We start from the raw sequence: 21,972 nt of genomic DNA on the forward strand, positions 1-21,972 counted from the left end.
ATAATCATTTTTGCTTAACTGATGCAAAACCTGCACCTTGTACTGTTGAAACTTTTAATAATTCCGTAAAATTCTGTGCAAATTACGATTGGACATTCCCACTACTTCCGCAGTTTGTCTCACAGAACTCTTTGGACTATTGGTTACAATATTATGCGACTCCTCCATTCGTTCCTGTGAGTGATAACTTCTGGACCGTCCTGGAGATTTCAGTTTAACTGCACTTCCTGTTGCTTCGGAGTTTTTCACCCGTAATCACTGTACTTTTTGTCTACTTTTTGTACCTAATGATATGACTAGTTCGTTTCCTCGCCTCAACGCAATTTCTTATTGATGAACTCTACGTAAAAGGCGCAGTGGATTAAGCTCCAGACTTCGGAGCCAAAGGTTTTGGACTCTATCCCGTTGGTTCTAAGAGTTTTTCTGTTACTTATCGCTTCTTACACCCCTAAGAAATATACAAATCAAGTTGCACTATGATTTATAGTACATGGTGGAGGAAGTCAAGGACTCACTATCGTGCCTTATAAAGCATTGCCGTGTTCAAACCAACGTTTGGATTGAGCAAACGTTACTTGACTTACAGCGTAACAAATGCAACTTAAAAATTCTTCATAGGCGGAAGGCCTCAGCAGTTACACTACCGACGCGGCCCAGCTGAACTGACTCTGCCTTGCCAGTACATCCCCCTCTTCCTGATGACATGGGGGATAACTCTACGTAAGTAGCTAAAGATGAGAATGCAGTCAACAGACACTCTTAGTCTGCAGCACCTTCATCCATTGTACCAACATTGCTAACGCTATCAGATGTGGGTGCCTCACTGATATAACTACGCATTTCCATCGTGTTTGCGGTTCCACAAAAGAACCCAACAAAGTTAGAACTCTTCTGCTAAAGAGTAACATCAAGAGATTTTAAGTCTTAAAAACACCTAAATGATTCTGGAATGTTGATGGACGACCAGAGTTATCCGAAAGCGTCTTAGGATTAACTGTGAGTAAGCTTTCCGTTAGAATACGGAATAGTTTTTCGATCCGTCATGTATCTGTAGAATTACGTAGAGCTTTGACATTCAAAAATTTTTGAAGAGACACTGGATTTGAGTATATAAAAAGAGTTCATAAAATTACAGCACACTAGCAACATTTTTTATGGAGAAAGTGGCAAGAGATGTTTGGAAGGAGTTTTTCTCCTTTGTACACCAACTGCAATTACTGCAGCAATGTCTTACCCACGATTTAAAAATAAACAGTTCACCTGCATAACTGTCCTGGCCCAATGGAACCTTAGAACAAATTACAGACGTATGGTAGCCAAAGAAACGTCGAAGAAAGCGGGTCACGAGTTCGAATGTCCTTGCGTCGTAAAAAGAAAATTTTATTTTGAATGTAGTTTGGAAAGTGAAGGCAATGTGGAATCACAACGAATCATTTGCCAAAAAGTACAGTGGAACCGATGGTTTCTCAGTTTTTGCTGAAGAAGATTGTGAGGTGAAAGCCGTATTTCGTTTTCGTGAAGTAAAGACGAATTCAGGAGATACAATGCATCGATATCTTCTTTGCATGTGTAGAACTTGTTTTATTCAGTGTCACAATGACAATTCTTCGAAAATCAAAGTTTTATTATGAGCTGTTTGAAAAGAATGACCTGAATACTAATTTAAAAGCAACAAAAAGTGTATTAGTTTAATAAATGGCAGAGAAATGTAACAATGAATGTGACTGGATTTCAGTTTTATCTATTATTCGTAACACTTTTTACTCAAAGACGACGAATAAATTTTTTATTTGTGGAAGTGAATAATGTTTGGCATAATATTTGTTATCGTACAACGAATATTTTTATCTATATTCGCTATTCGTGACTGGAATAAATTTCGTCCAGTTCCGGTGGTAAGTGAAAAGCGTCTTGTATGAGTACACTACAAATTCGCATCTCCGGCCCCTGTGACCAAGTGGTTCTAGGCGATTCAGTCTGGAACCACGCGACCGCTACGGTGGCAGGTTCGAATCCTGCTTCGAGCATGGATGTGTGTGATGTCCTTAGGTTAGTTAGGTTTAAGTAGTTCTCAGTTCTAGGTGACTGATGACCTCAGATGTTAAGTCCCACAGTGCTCAGAGCCATTTGAACCATTTGAAATTCGCAGCCTGTGTGCAAGCGAATAAAAGCGCGCGACATCCGCATAGCCTTGTACAAGTGCTCACTCGGCTGTCCTTTGCATCGGTAATCTGCGGCAGTTTCCGCCAAAGTACGCGAAGTGCATTCGCGCTTCCTCACGCTGTACCGCGTGAACGCGATGCGGATCTGCCACGCGCTTGCAGTGCTGCTGGTCTCCAGGAGATGTTCCTCGTTCGTAGCGGAGCAGATGGCTGACTTTCCACACTAATAGCGCCGGGCGGAGTGGGTAAGGAGAATACCTGCCGGAGAATTTCAAAGTCACGGCACGTTGGTTATGGATATAGTTGTATGACATATAGCGGAAATTTAAAGTTAAGTTATCCCTAAGAATTTCTTCTACACTGTAGAGGAATTTTTTCATAGAAATAAATAATCAATTACAAACAAGCAACTGGCCGGAAAGTTGGTGGAGGAGGGTGTTCTTACGCCACAACAACACGCTAACTCATTCTTCATGGGACACAGTCACTTCCTTCGGCTAAAAAGGTATGTCTAACCTCCGTATTCTCCTGACAAGGCATTGAGGAACTTCTTCCTCTTTCCTGGGATGCAGGAACCACAGCATGGAAGCTATCTCCAGAATTACAGCGTGGTGGTTTTTGTGCGGAACATTTCCTCATCAGCCAAAATACAGATTTCTGCGACCGAGGTCTCTGCCATCTCATCCATCACTGCGAAAAATATGCCGCCTTGATGGGTGAAGGAAGATGCAAAGAGGAACTGATCCCATAATCAAATTTTACAATGACAGCTTGGTTTTTCCGAGGTGATAACCCTTCGTACAAATTATTTTTAACTGCCCCTACAGTATTCTGTTCAAATTACATGTTTATGGCGAATATGATCTACGACACGTGGAACTAACAAATCAAATTTATTAAAAAGTGTCTACACCCATTCATCAAATGCACAAGAACAGTTTAGTCTTCGAAAAACGAAACAGACCTCATCTGTAACGGGCGATCAGAAATTTTCCTTCGAGGGCTTTGCTGTAACGTATGTAGAACATAGCGCGACTTCGATACCGGTATATAAATACCGACACATGGAGAAGGGATTAATGTGCCATTCGCGTCTTTACAACGCAAATACTATAAATGCCGAAACGTGAACTATGGCCACGTTTTTTCCAAATGCGTTCAAACAGGACCAACCTGCTGTTATTCTTTTCTTGACTGCCGAAGGACAAAGGTTGGAACACATATTTCGTGGAATGAAGAATGTGTATGGGGCGGCATGTCTGTCGAAAATCACTGTTGTTTCATGGTGCGTCACTTTTCATCACTTGTACAGTAGAAGATATACGTTCAGTAGAAGAAATGTGTTAAGATACTGACTTTAGGACACATGTTTGTTGGACACGTTTTTCTTGTTTTGGTCCCTAAAACCTCCTCGCAAAATATGAAAGGCGGAAAAGCTTGCAGTAGAACAGGCCCACTGTCTGAGGTATCAGAACGGTTTTCGCTTATAACTATCGACTCAGTCGTTTCGGACAAGGGTCTCCTACCTCAAATTGATACATTTACCCTTCTCCATATTTCATGAAACTCTGTAACATCATGAGGGAATCACCCTGTATATTTAGTCTGTATATTCGTGTAAGTTAATCTTCTTATGAATATACATATATTTCTTTTAGAACTCAGCTTCAAAGTTGGTTAAGCCGTCTCCACCATTTAAAACTAATCCTTATCCGCTTAGACTGCCTCCTGAATTTTGACTGTCGTGCCATGCGCACGCTCGGCGTAGCGCAGTCGCGGAACTTGGAAGCTGGAGTGGGTCGCTGTCATCGCAAACCACGCTCGCTGCATGCAGACGTGTGGGACGCGCGCGTCCAGATGTAATGCATTCAGGCTAATTATTCGCGCCGCATACTCATGGTCTCAAAGTTTCAGTGTGAAGTGGTAAATGTTACATTGTGGTTACAGGATATTACTGACACAGAATGTAGTTAATTTGTTTTGCAAGGACTATAAGCTCTCCATTGTTTCTGTATGAAACATAGCCCAAATTAATCTCCCGCTCCAATAAAAATTTACATATTAACAAAAATATGTACCCAAAAACTGTTTTCAAGTGAAACAGGTGTGTTAACCTTTGAGTAAACAGAATCTAATTTGAATTGAACTGTAACTGAATACAACTTCTCTTTATATTAAATATGCAGCTGAAGTAAAACAATTATCTGGCCCTAATCAGAATTTCCGCTTACCTCGCTTCTTGACGACATTGTTGCAGATTTCTTGAAAGCACAACAGAAAACAGTAAGGAGACAGCGGCTAAGCTATATTTATGTTTTTAATTAAAATTTTCAAACAATATTAAAACCGTTTCTTATCACATGGTGCAATGTGGTAACGCGTAGTGATAAACCTTCTTTAAACAGTAGGGTGGAGAGAATAACTATTTCTATGAAGTGCCATTCCAAGACAACGATTTTAGAATGAAGTGTGTATTCAAAAAGGCAGAGTAAAACTTTGCGTGATCCTCATACATAACACTGGTCTGAACAATACTAAGCTTAAAAAATTTAACAATAATTTGAAAAGTATACATTGCTAACAGAAAATTTCTATAAAAGCAAACAGCTTAATCAGTTGATATCTCAATGAATGACTCAGGGAAGTGGGGTGGTCTTTCTCTTAGCTCAGGGCAAGTTAACTAGCTGACAGTAATCATTCCGACAAAGTAACGGTGTTGCAATCTTACCGTACACTTCTGCTCTTCAAAAATAATAACATTTTTCAAAATTTATATTTTTTCTGCCTTTCTGTATATACGTCATATTCATCCCGTTGTCTGTTGCAATAAATATTTCTCTATTTAACAGATACAATAACAAGTCAACAGAGTACTGCTGAATACGACAATCACCTACAACACTTCACTTAGAAAGTATCAGACTGCCCAGACGCAAAGATTGTGTCACCACAAGACCAAAGATTGTTTAACAGCTCTCTGTCTCTCTGACGTGCTCATCGATAACTTACAAAAATCAAAATGACATGCCTCATTACAGGACTAATAAATCCAGTAATAAATCGTACTTTCTGTGGTCCATTATTAACTATTATCCTTTGAACCCGTCGTAGTCCGCTTCATAAAATTACCAGAAAGAGAAAGCCCATAATCGGATATTTGGAGGTGAAGTGGGGTAATATGTAAATGCCGTTAATCACACCGTCGGTTCTGTTATAAGCTCTGCAAGAGGCTACTGTTGGGAGGGAAGAAGTAGAGATGGTTCTGAGTCAGGAGACACTCTCCCGGTTCGCTACTTGCCTGTTTTCCTCGGAAGGCCGGTGGTGACCTGTTGTCGCCAGCAGGCGCAGTGAAACAAGATTCAGAATTAGATATTTACTTCCGTAAGTTACAATCAGTGTCTTGACTTGCAGTTGATATCGGCTGTCGATGCCTTCCGTAATGTAAACGAGGTGGCTTCGCTCTGGGATTTTGAAAATTTTAACCTTTTGCTGGCTTGTGCTAGCTTAGAATGCAACAGCTCTAATGAACAGCACGTTAGCACCGCTTAAATATGTTTTGCACGTGAGCACAGCGAAATTAATAAACAGATGCTTGGAAGAGAGTGATAGTCAGCCATTTGTTTTGCCTCGGCAATTACAATGTATTGGTGATGGCAGCGTCGTGATTAGCTTGGCAATCATAGTGATTTGTCGTCTTCTGGTCCCAGGTAAAAACAGCGACGAAATTTTCCTCAAGTAGTGATTTATTACTTTTTAAAACCATTCACTGACAGGAGCATGTAGGACACAATAAAGATAAGTAATAATTTTCCAGGTAGGTATTTGCCTACTGCCGGCCGGAGTGGCCGAGCGGCTCCAGGCGCTACAGTCCGGAACGGAACCGCGCGACTGCTACGGTCGCAGGTTCGAATCCTGCCTCGGGAATGGACGTGTGTGATGTCCTTAGGTTAGTTAGGGTTAAGTAGTTCTAAGTTCTAGGGGACTGATGACCACAGCAGTTAAGTCCCATGGTGCTCAGAGCCATTTGAACCATTTGCCTATTCTTGGTTCAAATGGCTCTAAGTACTATGGGACTTAACATCTGAGGTCATCAGTCCCCTAGACTTAGAACTACTTAAACCTAACTAAGCTAAGGACATCACACATATTCATGCCCGAGGCAGGATTCGAACCTGCGACCGTAGCAACAGCGCGGTTCCGGACTGAAGCGCCTAGTACCGATCGGCCACACCGGCCGGAAATCTACTCTTGGCATCTTGCAAATTTTGCTTTACATGTTCATATATTTATGTGTCGGGACTGGTCAAGCGCATGAGTCACAGTAGGAAAATTACAACAGTAAACATTTATTAGAATTCGTTGCTCACTTTACATTAATAATGCAGCATTATGCATGTTTAATACCTCTAATAACGTTTGTAACGCCACCTGTCGCAGTTACTGCGTTTAATCCCACGTACTCGGCCGCGCTGTGTTCACGGGATCTAGACGTGGTACGGGCATCTGCTGCTTCGGGATAATAGGCGCGCGTTAATGTCATCGGGCGCCAATAAATTTCCAACTAGGACAGCGCGCAGCGATTGTAATCAGCGGAGACAAAGGGCGGCTGCATCGGCGCTCCGGAGGACAGTCTATGAGCGTGCCAATGCCCGAGATCTTCGAACAATGTGGCTGCAGGACTGTGGCGAAGTATGCCCGGCGTGCGCGCTTACTTCCGAGAAGCACAAGTAGCTCCAATCACCAGGCCCTGGAACAGCTCCCGTTTCACAGTATTTGTGAAACAGTTGTGAAGTACGTCATAGTTTCTCTTTCCAATTTCCTGTTGTGTTTCCGAATTTAAGGCTTCTAGAATCAACGGAAGTAATTATTAAATGTTTCAATAAAACTTTTGGGCAATTGTTGCAATATTTTTTGAATCAATTCCGGCATATCGTACCTAGAAACGAAGCTTTGAATTCTGAGTACACGTGGTATAAATTATTGTCTGCGTTTCGGCCTGTTCGATTTGTTGCAACATTTTTCTCTAATAGTAGTTTTCCGAGGGGGACGATCTGGTGGTTTTAGTACCGAGTTGGTTTCGTGTCGCAACGCGTGTTCCATCCACATTGGTTGTATTATTATTATTCAGGGCCGAACGGAGGGAGGGGGGCAAGATGGGCCCCCAAATGGCGAAGGAACAGAGAGGGCGCAAAAACTGACCGAAGAAACAATAAGAAAGAAAGACGGTTCAAGGAATAGTCGAGAGACCTACGTGAATTCTCCTGCCCCTCGTGTTCCTGCCTTCTGCCTACGGGAAAGAAATATTTCTCTCGGCTTGCGACTGTAAACGCAAACCGTTGTGACACTGCCATTTCGTCCAAATGGCATAATGTAAAAAGCTGTACTACGAACGGATGCCTGTCGCTGACATGGTTTGTGTGGGAAGAGTACACTTGGTATACACAACAGTCAGCAGCTTTACGTTATGAATCTAGGTGTTACGAGGACAGGGTTAGACTAAATACAGCGAGCACAGATGAGTTTAAACGATCATTCTTACCGCGATCCATACGTAAATGCCGCGGGGAAGAGGCATAATTACTGGTATAGTGAGACGTACTCTCTGCCATGCGCTTCACAGTGGATTGCAATATGAATGTAGATGTGGAGGCTCCACGAATTATCTTGAAAAATATACGGCTGGTTTTTGGTCCCAAATATAGCGGAGATATTGATAAGTTAACGAAAGAGCTGCTTTCAAGTTCCAGGTGAAAGATATGATGAAAAGTATTGACATGACTTCCCATTTAGATATTTTCAAGATGTTTTCAAAGTTTGGGTTAAGAGATGCTTATAAAAACATCTTTGGAGATATTTAGGAAAATGCTAGTGACTGCAGAATCTTGTGAATAATTTCTCAGCAAATTACTAATGATAAAAAACTGCATAAGGTCGAGTATGGGTGAAATCAGATTGTTAGATTTAGTTATCTTGTGCCCATAATATAACACTACTACTAAACTTCGCTTCAATGACATAATCAATTACACTACTGGCCATTAAAATTGCTACACCAAGAAGAAATGCAGATGATAAACGGGTATTCATTGTACAAATACACTCCTGGAAATTGAAATAAGAACACCGTGGATTCATTGTCCCAGGAAGGGGAAACTTTATTGACACATTCCTGGGGTCAGATACATCACATGATCACACTAACAGAACCACAGGCACATAGACACAGGCAACAGAGCATGCACAATGTCGGCACTAGTACAGTGTATATCCACCTTTCGCAGCAATGCAGGCTGCTATTCTCCCATGGAGACGATCGTAGAGATGCTGGATGTAGTCCTGTGGAACGGCTTGCCATGCCATTTCCACCTGGCGCCTCAGTTGGACCAGCGTTCGTGCCGGACGTGCAGACCGCGTGAGACGACGCTTCATCCAGTCCCAAACATGCTCAATGGGGGACAGATCCGGAGATCTTGCTGGCCAGGGTAGTTGACTTACACCTTCTAGAGCACGTTGGGTGGCACGGGATATGTGCGGACGTGCATTGTCCTGTTGGAACAGCAAGTTCCCTTGTCGGTCTAGGAATGGTAGAACGATGGGTTCAATGACGGTTTGGATGTACCGTGCACTATTCAGTGTCCCCTCGACGATCACCAGTGGTGTACGGCCAGTGTAGGAGATCGCTCCCCACACCATGATGCCGGGTGTTGGCCCTGTGTGCCTCGGTCGTATGCAGTCCTGATTGTGGCGCTCACCTGCACGGCACCAAACACGCATACGACCATCATTGGCACCAAGGCAGAAGCGACTCTCATCGCTGAAGACGACACGTCTCCATTCGTCCCTCCATTCACGCCTGTCGCGACACCACTGGAGGCGGGCTGCACGATGTTGGGGCATGAGCGGAAGACGGCCTAACGGTGTGCGGGACCGCAGCCCAGCTTCATGGAGACGGTTGCGAATGGTCCTCGCCGATACCCCAGGAGCAACAGTGTCCCTAATTTGCTGGGAAGTGGCGGTGCGGTCCCCTACGGCACTGCGTAGGATCCTACGGTCTTGGCGTGCATCCGTGCGTCGCTGCGGTCCGGTCCCAGGTCGATGGGCACGTGCACCTTCCGCCGACCACTGGCGACAACATCGATGTACTGTGGAGACCTCACGCCCCACGTGTTGAGCAATTCGGCGGTACGTCCACCCGGCCTCCCGCATGCCCACTATACGCCCTCGCTCAAAGTCCGTCAACTGCACATACGGTTCACGTCCACGCTGTCGCGGCATGCTACCAGTGTTAAAGACTGCGATGGAGCTCCGTATGCCACGGCAAACTGGCTGACACTGACGGCGGCGGTGCACAAATGCTGCGCAGCTAGCGCCATTCGACGGCCAACACCGCGGTTCCTGGTGTGTCCGCTGTGCCGTGCGTGTGATCATTGCTTGTACAGCCCTCTCGCAGTGTCCGGAGCAAGTATGGTGGGTCTGACACACCGGTGTCAATGTGTTCTTTTTTCCATTTCCAGGAGTGTATATTATACTAGGACTGACATGTGATTACATTTTCACGCAATTTGGGTGCATAGATCCTGAGAAATCAGTACCCAGAACAACAACCTCTGGCCGTAATAACGGCCTTGGTACGCCTGGGCATTGAGTCAAACAGAGCTTGGATGGCGTGTACAGGTACAGCTGCCCATGCAGCTTCAACACGATACCACAGTTCATCAAGAGTAGTGACTGGCATATTGTGACAGGCCAGTTGCTCGGCCACCATTGACCAGGCGTTTTCAATTGGTGAGAGATCTGGAGGCTGTGCTGGCCAGGGCAGCAGTCGAATATTTTCTGTATCCACAAAGGCCCGTACAGGACCTGCAACATGCGATCGTGCATTATGCAGCTGAAATTTAGAGTTTCGCAGGGATCGAATGAAGGGTAGAGCCACGGGTCGTAACACATCTGAAATGTAACGTCCACTGTTCAAAGTGCCGTCAATGCGAACAAGAGGTGACCGAGACGTGTAACCAATGGCACCCCATACCATCACGCCAGGTGATACGCCAGTATGGCGATGACGAATACACACTTCCAATGTGCGTTCACCACGATGTCGCCAAACATGGATGCCACCATCATGATGCTGTAAACAGAACCTGGATTCATCCGAAAAAAATGACGTTTTGCCATTCGTGTACCCAGGTTCGTCGTTGAGTACACCATCGCAGGCGCTCCTGCGTGTGATGCAGCATCAAGGGTAACCGCAGCCATGGTCTCCGAGCTGATAGTCCATGCTGCTGCAAACGTCGTCGAAATGTTCGTGCAGATGGTTGTTGTTTTGCAAACGTCCCCATCTGTTGATTCAGGGATCGAGACGTGGCTGCACGATCCGTTACAGCCATGCGGATAAGATGGCTGTCAAATGGTTCAAATGGCTCTGAGCACTATGGGACCTAACTTCTGAGGTCATCAGTCCCCTAGAACTTAGAACTACTTAAACCTAACTAACCTAAGGACGTCACACACATCCAAGCCCGAGGCAGGATTCGAACCTGCGACCGTAGCGGTCGCGCCGTTCCAGATTGAAGCGCCTAGAACCGCTCGGTCACTCCGGCCGGCAAGATGCCTGTCATCTCGACTGGTAGTGATACGAGGCCGTTGGGATCCAGCACGGCGTTCCGTATTACCCTCCTGAACCCACCGATTCCATATTCTGCTAACAATCATTGGATCTCGACCAACGCGAGCGGCAATGTCGCGATACGATAAACCGCAATTGCGTTAGGCTACAATCCGACCTTTATCAAAGTCGGAAACGTGATGGTACGCATTTCTCCTCCTAACACGAGGCACCACAACAACGTGTTACCAGGCAACGCCGGTCAACTGCTGTTTGTGTATGGGAAATCGGTTGGAAACTTTCCTCATGTTAGCACGTTGTAGGTGTCGCCACCGGCGCCAACCTTGTGTGAATGCTCTGAAAAGCTAATCATTTGCATATCACAGCATCTTCTTCCTGTCGGTTAAATTTCTCGTCTGTAGAACGTCATCTTCGTGGTGTAGCAATTTTAATGGTCAGTAATGTAAATACAAAATCAATTAGGGGTAATGCAGGAGTAGGTTTAAAAACGAATAAAAAAATAGGTGTGTGGGCAAGCTACTACAAACAGCATGGTGAACGCATTATTGTGGCCAAGATAGACACGAAGCCCAAGCCTACTACAGTAGTAGTAGGCCCTGCGCGATATTAGGCAGGTGCACCAGCTTCTTTGGCTCTTCATTGTGTATAAGTCTAGAGAAAACCAGTGTCCAGTAGCTACCTTAAAAATAAATTATACGTTTTGCTTTTCTTAAAGGTTTTTTTGAAAGTTTATACAATTTGTAACTTCTTACCATGACACATGTAATGTGTACATACAACATTTTTCGTCTATATATTTCATTTAGAAAACGTGCTAAAACGCACAGAAAAAATGGCTGAAGGGTTTTTTTAAGAAGGAGGGGGAGGGGGGAGGTTTTTCCAATTCTGACAGGTGTGCAGGATCACATCGGTATGGCTCTGTTGTTACTCAGCTATGAATATTGCTTTTTACTACAAAGATTCATGATTATTTCTCCAGTAGCAAAAGATTCCGTATTAGTCCTCCATTCGTATTTCTAGTAGGGGGCTTGCAAGGCGTAGGTGACCACGAGGAAAACATTGAAATCCCAACGAAAAGGAAACATTATACTCATCAGAACTCGAAATGTTAGAAGTGTGGTAGGAAATCTGGAAAATCTACTACAAAGCCTCAGTCTGGACATAGTAGGACTCAGTGAAGTAAAATGGAAAACGGAGTAGGATCTCTGGTCAGAAAATTTAGAGTAATATCTGCAGAAATAGAAAATAATGTAACGGGAGCAGAATTCGTAAGAGTAGGAAGACAGCGCAAATTATTGTGAACAGCTTGTAACGTAACACCCACAGACGTAAATAGAACTTTTTCATTGTTAACGTTGTAATTCTAAATTTCTCATACGTGACCGACGTATAATATTTTTTATGCTTTCTATTTTTCTTTACTGAATAATGATATACTGATTTGTAATTAAATTGTCATTTGAGGATTTATTGTTCATATGAATATTAATACACTGAAACGTAATGAATGTCTGTAAAGTGTTCAAGTGCTGTCGTTTTGGAATTGCATTGTTAGTGTTTTGCGTGCAAGAGAGAATCGGGCACGAGTTAGCAAACTGTACGATATCTTAGTGACAATAGGGGCGTTGTGATCGCGGTCACCATTAGCCGTCTTGTAACTTGGAGTGGACAGGATCTGTGATGGGAACACGGAACAGCTCACTGGTCTGAGAAGGGGGCCCGATCAGGTGGAGACGCAGATGCAAATGAACAGAGCTACGAACAACAATCAAAGCGGCTGACTGCCGGGTCTGAAACTTTAGCACTGCAACGTTCCCGGTAATGTTTCCAGTATTGGGATTAAGTAAACGTTGTAAACTCGACCACTGATTTAATTTAGAAAAGCTAACGATGATAAATGATGTCAGTTCATAAAACTTAGAACTCGTGTTAGAGTCCGTTATTCGCCTATTACAACTAGCAGTTCCTCTTTCCTGATGGATCAGTTTAACTTGGAGACCTACTACGAAAAACACACATGATTACTAAGGTATATAGTAAAAAATCGTAAAATTTCTTAAGATACTGAGTGCTATAGTTCGCCGCGTAGCCATTTAAACAGAAAAAAGCAACTGAAACATTACACTGTTACCGCTAATCATTGTTACTGAAATATTTATGTGAAAATTATTGTATTTTCTAATTGCTGTACAGGGTGCCCAGAAGGAATAGATGTATGTATGCTCTATTCCGAATGGTTTCAGAGATAACAGATTTAATGTACATTTGCTTTTGGGGTAGTGACGCGCACGTATGTGTCTTTCCCACCCAGTCTCTTTGACGTTTTATTCCAGCCCAACCTACTTCGTTGCTTTCAGCCACCTTGCTCCGGATGTGTTTCTGCCGTCTGTTGAACGCGCAACTGTCCATAGCGTGTTGTGAGTGAAGTAATGCGAGGGCTGAGAGTGTGTCAGAGAGAAGCATCGGTTAAATGTATTTGTACATGCGCTGGCTAAAATGCCACTCATCTACACTAACGAAAAATATGCATATATGGTGTATGTTTACGGACTATGTTATGATAGTGATCCTGCTGCTGTCGAAGAGCATTGTCTGTACTTTCTGACATATGAAATTCCTGATCGTAGAGTGTGTACCGGAGTTTTCAACACTTTGTGTAAGCAGGTATTCTTTCAAGTTTCGATTTATCTTCTGAACGTGTAGTTCAACAGCTTGTGCAGGAACAGCAACACAATGTCGTAGTGGTGCAGCATAGAAGTAATATTAGCACATGGCGACTTTCTGCACGTATCAATGTCACACGAATACGCGTGTGGCGAAAATTAGGCTACATGCGGAAAACTTGTATCCACTTTGCATACAGCGCCTCCACAATCTTCGCTATGGCGACAATGCCATACGACTTGAATTCTGTCAGTGGTTAAAGGACGATCGTCATCTGCGTCCGTTAATACCGTTCACTGGTGAAACCACGTTTACACGGAGTGAAATCAACAACACACGTAATATTTATCAATGGTCACGAGAAAATCCACATGGTACAATGGAAACCACTTTCCAAGTTATTCGATCACTGTTTGGCACGGCATGATCGGTAACATGCTGATAAGTACACTCATTATAGAACAGCAAATGACGGAAAGTTACTTACATTTTTTGGAAAACCCGTTTGTTGAGTACTTTGAGGACCGGACAGCAATATCCTTCCAGCATGAGGAAGCCCTCAACATTTTAGCAGACGCATAAGGGAAAATCCAAACCGTACTTCCCTAATCGGTGTACTGGTCGTGGTAGTACAATTAATTGGGCATAGAGCTCACCAGACCTTACGTCATTAGATTTTTGTTTATGGCACTGGCTGAAGTCTGAAGTGTGCAAACAAAACGTGAATACGCGAGATGAACTACTGGGTCACCTACTGGGTCACATCATGAACGCGCAGAGCCACTCAGACAAGCAAAACACTTTCTCCCAAGAGTGCACAAATGCACTGAAGTTGACGGTGGGATATTCGAATATCTGTTGTGAACTGTACAGCAGCTGTAATATGACATGTACGATAAAGATTAGAAGTGAATGTGTTAAAACTACTATTTTTCATTTGGTACCTTGTAAAACGCATGCTGTAATGTTACTAACGGTTGTACATGTGTAGATGTGTAAACCTGACAGTGAGTTGAATAATATAGAAAATAAATAACAATGTACAGTACATGCATTATACCCCGAAAACCATTCGGATTAGACTATACGCCTAAATAACCATTCCTGTCATATCCCTGAATATTCAACAGTCCTCCTGGGACACCTTATATATGTCTTGGTTTGAATGAGGAGTAACTGTGATGACACAAATGCTTGAATGGGTGAGTTGTGTTTTGTTATTGTTGCCGATTTTATTTGTTGGAACTAGTTCTCCAATGGAAGTGATTTTGACAGTGCTGCTCGTAAATACGGCGTTCTGACGAGCGTTGTATTTTCTTGCCCCTAAATGTGTTATTCTGCTATCCCGTTTATTCTGATATTATTTTTATGCGATTTTTGACGTACGATGTGAATTGATTCCATTACGAAACATTGCCCGTAAGTACTTATATGGGGAAGCCTACCAGCTATAAGTTCGATAGTGGCTGAGCGGTTCTAGGCGCTACAGTTTGGAGCCGCGCGACCGCTACGGTCGCAGGTTCGAATCCTGCCTCGGGCATGGATGTGTGTGATGTCCTTAGGTTAGTTAGGTTTAAATAGTTCTAAGTTCTAGGGGAATAATGACCTCAGAAGGTAAGTCCCATAGTGCTCAGAGCCATTTGAACCATTTTTTTTTTATAAGTTCGATACCCCACCATAAAAACTGTAAGCATTTTGAGCGGTAGGATTGAGGTTAAAGTCTGTTACTCCTCTGAAGCAATACAGTGATGAGCCAAAACATTACAACCATATACTTCATAATGCGTTGGTCCAGTTTTGGAACTCAGTATATGAGCGATTCAGCGTGACAAGTCCTTGGCAGGTTTTTGGACGTATGTGGCACTACATGTCTACTCACAAGTCACGCAGTTTCCATAAACGACGCGGTGGTGGTTTTTGGGCACGGAGCTGACTGCAGTTGCATCCAATTTATGTATTCCATCGGTTCTGATCAGGCGAGTTGGCGGCCACGGCATCCCCGTGAGTCATTTGTCATTCTCCTCACACCACTGCAGCACGGTGGGACGGACAGCTATTTCTGCTGGAAGATGCCATCGCCGTCGGGAAAGGCATGAAGAATGAAAGGGTGCAGGCCGTTCTTACTAATACGCTGGGGTCGTCTGATGCGGAGCCTCATGTTCAACAACGAGCGTTCAAAGGAGTCGTCTGAACCGTTTCTGCCTGGACGAGTTTTGTACCTGGTCTTCAGACCGGTCAAAGATCGTCGCCCAGCCTGCTTCACAGAATGGGGTAACCTCCAAACTCCACGTTCTGAGGTGAGGCGGAGAGAACCAATTTGCCGTCTACTCGTGCTTTCAGCGTCCTTCGATCAATACCTATAGATCGTCAAGACAGCGGCACGCGAATAGCCAACCAGCTTCGGTGTTTCCGAGGTGCTTGTTCTCAGGCACCGGGTCATAACAATCTGGCCTTTGTCAAAGTCGCTCGTGTCAGTGGATTTCGTCATTCATGGTCTCTGTCGTTTCTATAGCGGTTCCTCATTTGTCTCTAACGTTTATACACTTTCGTTACCGCCTCTCGAGCCCGCAGCGCCAACAGGTGGTATTCAGCATCTCGATGGTCATTGGTATTAATATTTTGGCTCATCATCGTATATTATTTTCACACACAGGTTGTCACGAGGGCTCCTTACTAGCCTACTGCAGTACACTTAACATTACAGTTTTAAATTTTTTTTTGTTGAGTGAACTGTGAGTGCATTGTCAGTCAAAAAAGTTGCGGGACTGGATTAACAAAAAGTGAGAAACGTTAAGGTGATGCTTTTAACAGTTCGTGTTATCTACATAGCCTCCCCACTTGACTGCAACCTACAGAACGCTCATATAACCACCTAAGACTCCCATTACCATCTTCGTATATATATATATATATATATATATGGCTCACCGGCCATTTGACCATCTTCTTCTTCTGTGCGGATGCACAAACAGTGCCCGGTGCCCGAACTCTTACGGAAATCGGCAACGCGCCGCGAGTAATGAGTATAATGGGCGGGGGCACTACGAATGTACAAAGGCTTGGCAGTGGGAATGATGGAGAAGAAAGACTTGTTGAGTTCTGCAAGAAATTTCAGCAAGAAATAGCAAAACTACTATTAGAGAATGACAGGAGGAGGAATCGTACTGGGGAAGGTTTGGAGACACGGGAATGTATCAGCAGGATTAGACGAGAGGATGAGACAGAGATACGAAAATAAGATTATATTATTCGTATGGAAATTACACATCATTTTAAAACACAGATAAAGTAAGTGCATAATTTACAAATTTACAGACATATTATTAATATAATTTCTCACGTCTGCTATAGTGTCCAAGCAGCCCCAATCGTTTACAGGGGACGAATTTTGAGGGCATTCTTCAATAGTATGTCTGACAGTCTGTATTGGAGAGCCATTCCAGAGTGGTTCTCTTTCACATCTCTATCGTAGGTCATCGCATGTGCCATCCCTTTCAGCGTACTTTGTCCTCCGGAGCAATCAAGATCCCATGGCTCGTTGTTTGCTTGGAGAAAGGTATAGGACTCTGGTGGAGTGTTGTTATACCATTCTTGCGCCCAACCTTCGTGGATATTGAAGCTATAGTCCACTAGGTTCCTAGCTGTTCTTAGTCGGGGATGTCTGGAGCAGAGTCTGTAGATTCTGATAGCAGGTATGTCCTCATGAACTGGCAGCTACTTGGTGTTCCAGATTTTCTTATACTCCTTCACAAGATTTGTTTTTCAACGTTACGCGGTGGAATACTGGAGAAGGCTTGATTGTGCCAGTAATAATCCTCATTGGTTGATTTAGTTGCGTATCTGCCACCTACGTGTGGCAGCTGTTTATCCAAATAAGGCTCCAATGTTCTGCCGCTGACTTGTTGACTGCTTGCCACGTCGAGCATCCCCTGACTTTTGTCACGTCAGTGTAAAGCCAAAAGTGGACACACACCATATTAATGTCCGCTAACAAGTGTCCGTATACGTTTGATCAGATAGTGTAGGTGCTCATCAACCTCGAGTGTGAGTCATGGAGCAGTTTACTGTCTCAATTCCGAGAGCTACATTCCGGGAAGAGTCAGTCAACATACTACTTCCTTCCACAAGTATTTCGCGGAACGATCACGACGGGAAAAACCTCAGCCATTGAAGCTGTACGTCTGCAACGGTACGCTGTAGACCAATGTTAAGTGCATGGCAAAGGGTATTTCCCATTGTACCAGCTATTAGGGCTTATTCCCATTTATTCGCTTTTGAAGCACGGGGAGAATGATAAGTTAAACGTTCCTGTGCGATCTGAAATTAGTCTAATCTTGTGTTCTCGGTCTTCACGAGAGGGGATTGCATTATATTTTTGGATCTATCACTTGAATGTGGGTCTGGAAAATTTGCAAGCAGGCATTCGCTGTTTAGTTGACGACTGTCCTCAAGAGTCTGCCGTTTTGTGAGTGTGTCTGAAAGGCGCAGAATGACTGGTCTCCGAAAAATATCTTTTTCACGTCGCGACTTTCGCTGGTATGAGGCACGTTGCAATGACGGCGATTTGTGTGTGTGTGTGTGTGTGTGTGTGTGTGAGAGAGAGAGAGAGAGAGAGAGAGAGAGAGAGAGCAACGGATTAATGGAAATGTGTGCTATACAGCGACGTGCACGTCTTGGACTACCCATTGTGACCAAAGCGCGGAAGGCTCATTCCACTTCTTTGATGATGTAGGCTCGACGCTGGAGCTTTATAATGGACGAATTTGTTTGTGTCAACAGTTTGCTATCGTCTGTTGTGGGGCGTTCTGGTAAATAATGAAAAGTGTGATGTCATCCACATGAGTATTGAAACGAATCCGTTAAATTTCGGTTACAGAATAAATCTCACAAATCTTAAAGTTGTATATTCAAGTAAATAATTAGGGATTACAATCACGAATAGTAAGAGTTGGAACGATCACAAAGATAAGGTTGTGAGAAAACCGAACCAAGTACTGCGTTTTACTATCAGAACACTCAGAAGATGCAACAGATCTACTGAAGAGACTACCAATACTACGCATGGCGGTCCTCTTGTGGAGTATCGCTGCGCGTTGTGGGATAGGATTGGCGGAGAAATCGAAAAAGTTCAAAGAGGGGCAGCTCAAATGGTTCAAATGGCTCTGAGCACTATGGGACTTAACATCTATGGTCATCAGTCCCCTAGAACTTAGAACTACTTAAACCTAACTAACCTAAGGACATCACACAACACCCAGTCATCACGAGGCAGAGAAAATCCCTGACCCCGCCGGGAATCGAACGCGGGAACCCGGGCGTGGGAAGCGAGAACGCTACCGCACGACCACGAGCTGCGGACGAGGGGCAGCTCGTTTTGTACTATCGCCAAATAGCGGAGGGAATGTCACGGATATGATACGCCAGTTGGGGTGGCAATCAAGAGATATTTTCACGAAATTTCAACTTTGTCCTCCGAATGTGAAAATAATTTGTTGGCGCCCACTTGCGTAGGGTGAAATGGTAATGCCGGCCGGTGTGGCCGAGCGGTTCTAGGCGCTACAGTCTGGAACCGCGCGACCACTACGGTTGCAGGTTCGAATCCTGCCTCGGACGTGGATGTGTGTGATGTCCTTAGGTTAGTTAGGTTTAAGTAGTACTAAGTTCTAGGGGACTGATGACCTCAGATGTTAAGTCCCACAGTGCTCAGAGTCATTTGAACCATTTTTGAAAAGATAATCGTAATAAAATAAGAGAATTCAGAGATCGCATGGAAATATCTCAGTGTTCGCTTTTCGATCGAGTTTTCAGAAAGGAACGGTAGAGAAAAAATCAGAGTTGTTCGATGAACCCCCTGTCATGTACTTAATTGTAAGTGCAGAATAATTTTGTAGATGTAGAGTACGCGCCACTAAGTCGCCTTCCTACGTCCGGTGTAACACTATGCCACAAATGTTCCTTATACATTTATGTTATGGTTTGCCAGTCTAAATTTAGTAGGACTGATTATGAATTTCGTGTGAATAATAATTGTTAGGACACGTCGAAATTATTGCAAATATTTTGCTTCTTTGTGCTTCATCAATGCATGTACAGTTGATTGTAACTTACTTTCCTGTGGGAATGCTACGGACTTTATGTATTGCAGCTGTTGGGATATGGTGACATCAAATCAACCGGTTTGAAGAACAATCCCTGGACTGGCCATTCTATTCTAAAGAGAATTCATTTGCGGGTGCCTACGCAGTGCAGTCGGTGGAATACTGCCCCCCCCCCCCTCCCGCAAATAGATACGAGGTGCGCTTATTAGATACGTGACGTGCTAGTTGTCACGTTCCTGGCTGTCGCTGTGTGGTAGCATCGGGCATTCTCGCCAATCAAAAGGGATCCCAGCCATAATTACAATGCCGTTCGGCAGTGGTTCATTTAAGGAGGCACTGATGGAGCGTTATCGCGTTTCCGATCTCGATTCCACCACTATTAGGTTTTACACTCTATAGTTCCTTTTCTAAACTAAAAAAACTAACTCCGTCTACAGGCCGCAAGCGACCCATCGGGACCATCCGACCGCCGTATCATCCTCAGGTGAGGATGCGGATAGGAGGGGCATGGGGTCAGCACACCGCTCTCCCGGTCGTTATGACGGTTTTCTTTGACCGGAGCCGCTACTATTCGGTCGAGTAGCTCCTCAAGTGGCATCACGAGGCTGAGTGCACCCCGAAAAATGGCAACAGCACGTGGCGGCGGGATGGTGACCCATCCAAGCGCCGGCCACGCCCGACAGCGCTTAACTTCGGTGATCTCACGGGAACCGGTGTATCCACTGTGGCAAGGCCGTTGCCTATAGTTCCTTTTCACTGATTTAATTCCAGAATACAGTTTTGTATAACTGTAGGCGTACCACTTTTGTGACCTGGAATAGGGACACGTTTCCTGTTGTCCTGTTTCAAAGGCCGATTATCATTATGAATAAAAAACTAAATGGAAATGGCAGTTAAAAATTTCTAAAGTTTTGCTCATTTCGTTTTGAATTTCATAAAAAGATGTAAAACATTTTTGGTATACTAATTAATTAGTTGGGCTCTTTTGATTTTAAAATCAGTAACATTCAAAATTAAAAAGGGATAAAGGCACACATAATTTTATTAAATTTTAATTAATATAACTTAACTTACCTTGTAGTTGTACTGTATGTTTTGTGATTGCTTGGCGCGCAATGTTTCATCGTTCTTTTGTCTTTTGTTGCTGAGTGATTTGCAGAATGTGAGTGAATTATTATCAACGGTTCAATTTCTTTAAAACTGTATAGACCGTGAACACCGACAACGAACTCAGTGTTAACGACAGCTGCACAACTAATGTTAATCATTAACTAACTACAATTTTAACCTTAGAAGACTGAGTGACTACGCAGATTCCGTACTTCGATTTGGCTTGTTTAGGAAAGACTGACTCTCTGAAAATTTAATTTTCATGTTATGACCGTGCGCGGAACAGTAGCTTCCTTCAGCTTGTAGGCCACAGTGATTTTGTTAGAACGAAACAATAAAAGCATAGTATATTGTCTGTATCTGCAAGTTCGTTATACCGTTGCAAGAATAAAGACGACACCCTTCAATCTGGTTTAGGGCCTATATGTAGCACAAATGCGCTGTAAAATTCAAAATTAAAGGGGAATAAAGGTGTAAATAATTATTTTTAAATTTTATTTATTTGAAATTTTCTTACATTGGAGTTTTGTGCAGTTTTTTGTATTGTGAGACCTGAGTTTCTACTGGCGTATACATCTGTCAAATAACTTCCGGGAATTCAGCCAGGTAACACTTTCAGCGACCGCCGATATTTCGGCGGGAGAACACCCCGCCATTTTCAAGGCAAACTGCAACGGACGTTGCCTGTCCGTTGCAGTTTTCCTTGAAAATGGCGGGGTGTTCTCCCGCCGAAATATCGGCGGTCGCTGAAAGTGTTACCTGGCTGAATTCCCTGAAGTTATTTGAGAGTTTTGTGTATTGTTTGGCTTTTAGTATTTCAGTGTTGGTCTATCTTTTTGTATTGAAACCGTAAAAAATATGTTTGTTTACTCTTTGATAGTGCTTCTTGGTAAAATTACAGATCGTTTCTTTGAATCTTTTTTGCTCTCGTGTATTTGCGTTTTCTTTTCAATAAATTGTCTTTAATATTTATCAAGCATGTATTATCACTGTGTGTATTTTTAATATATAAATTAATTTCTTTTTATGGTATGTAATACCACTGCATTTAAATACGCCCAATGCAACATCTTCTATTCAAGTCAGATGTACATAAGTTGCAATAAAAACCAGTGTGTCTGTTCTTTTCTAAGACAGACAAGGAAGTGGACAATTGCAGCATGATATACATGTTACATGTTATTCACTCAAATATTTTGATTTTTACAACTGAATTTTAATTATCACCATTGAATCAGAGGTCTGCAACACTGAATGGCGGAGTTTTCTTGCTATCGGTGCTTATCGTATAAGATTTTCGATGCGGTGAGAT

Source organism: Schistocerca nitens, chromosome 5, assembly GCF_023898315.1.
Source record: "Schistocerca nitens isolate TAMUIC-IGC-003100 chromosome 5, iqSchNite1.1, whole genome shotgun sequence".
Classification (NCBI taxonomy): Eukaryota; Metazoa; Arthropoda; class Insecta; order Orthoptera; family Acrididae; genus Schistocerca; species Schistocerca nitens.